At 41.5% G+C, this 1,762-nt stretch overlaps 1 protein-coding gene across 1 annotated transcript in view; it reads right to left on the bottom strand.

Moving 5' to 3' along the window:
* The window catches only part of ALOXE3 (arachidonate lipoxygenase 3), a 24,568-nt gene that overhangs the window by 1,034 nt on the left and 21,772 nt on the right, over window positions 1-1,762 (bottom strand). The gene's annotated exons all lie outside the window — the stretch shown is intronic.

Raw genomic sequence — 1,762 nt, 5'->3', positions numbered from 1 at the left:
AGGTTGCTGTGAGCGTGATGCCCTGGCACAGGGGATAGCTTGAGGCTCCGTCTCAAAAAAAAAAAAAAGAAAATCTTTAAAGGTCCTTTCCAGCACCTGATCCACTGCTCAAAGAAGTAAATGAACACAACCACACTCATCAAGCAACTGAAATCAGCATAAACGACCTTTGGCAAATATACCCAAGAAAACGTCTATTACTCTCACAATTTCACAAAATTCAATTCCTAAAGACAACTAGCATCCTGGTTCTGAGGCATCTTTTCAATCACCACTACCATAACCATCACACTTTATAGCATGCCAACCACAGTCAAGAACTATTACAATGAACTTCAGTCAGTGCCAGTCTGTATACAGGACTATCCCTCCCTCTATGATCACATCACACAACCAGTTCACCATGACAATGCATGGACCCAGCTTCCTAGCCAGCACAACTTCCCATCTAATATAAACTTCATATGTCATAACCGATATATAATAATACTGTTTAAAAAATTATTTTTCGGGCAGCGCCTATGGCTCAGTGGGTAGGGCGCCGGCCCCATATACAAAGGGTGGTGGGTTCAAACCCAGCCCTGGCCAAACTACAACAAAAAAATAGCCGGGAGTTGTGGCGGGCACCTGTAGTCCCAGCTACTTGGGAGGCTGAGGCAAGAGAATCACCTAAGTCCAGGAGTTGGAGGTTGCTGTGAGCTCCGTGACACCACAGCACTCTACCAAGGATGACAAAGTAAGACTCTGTCACTAAAATATATATCTATATATCTATCTATCTATCTATATATATATATTCTTCTTTTATTGCATTGATGAGGCCCTTCAGATCCATATTAAATAACAGTAATAATAATGGACATTATTTTCTTATCTCTAGTTTTAATGAGTAGACCTCTACTGTTTGACCATGAAAAGTGTTTACTAGAAATATACTTTTTATTGTTATGTTTCCTTAAGAGGGTTTTGTTTTACACTGAGTTTTTTATTAATAATGGTGTTCACATTTATCAAATGCTTTTTCAGCATATATTGAGATGATTATACGGTATGCTTCTTCATTGACGTAATGAATTATATTGCTAGATTTCATAAGGTTGAACCAACCTTTCATTCCTTTCATTCCGTAAACTAGACTTTGTCATGGTGTATTATTGTTTTACTATTCACTAGTGGCCTTTGTTGGTTGGTATATATTTAAGATTATTATAGCTGGCTGGGTACAGTAGCTCATGCCTATAATCCTAGCACTCTGGGAGGCCAATGTAGGTGGATAGGCTGAGCTCAGGAGTTCAAGACCAGCCTGAGCAAAGCGAGACAACCTTTCTACTCAAAGTAGAAAAACCTCCAGGTCATCATGGCAGGCACCTGTAGCCCCAGCTACTTGGGAAGCTGAGACTGAGCCCAAGAGTTTGAGGTTGCTGTGAGCTGTGATGTCACTGCACTCAATCCCAGGGTGACTGAGTGAGACACTATATCAAAAAAATAAATAAATAATAAAAGTAAATAAAACAGAAAAGCTATTTGGGCGTTGTGGTAGGCACCTGTAGTTCCAACTGCTCCTGAGGCTGAGGCAAGAGGATAACTTGAGCCCAAGAGATTGAGCTTGGTATGAGATATGATGCTGCCACAGCACTCCAACCTGGGTGACAGAATGAGACTCTGTCTCAAAAAATAAATAAACAGGCTCGGTGCCTGTGGCTCAAGTGGCTAAGGCGCCAGCCACATACACCTAAGGTGGCGGGTTCGAATCCAGCCCGGG

The sequence above is a fragment of the Otolemur garnettii genome, unplaced genomic scaffold (genome assembly GCF_000181295.1).
Source record: "Otolemur garnettii isolate 467f Iridium unplaced genomic scaffold, OtoGar3 scaffold00046, whole genome shotgun sequence".
In the NCBI taxonomy this organism is placed as follows: domain Eukaryota; kingdom Metazoa; phylum Chordata; class Mammalia; order Primates; family Galagidae; genus Otolemur; species Otolemur garnettii.
Note: the sequence above shows the minus strand (reverse complement) of the source record. Positions and strands in the feature narration are given on the sequence as shown.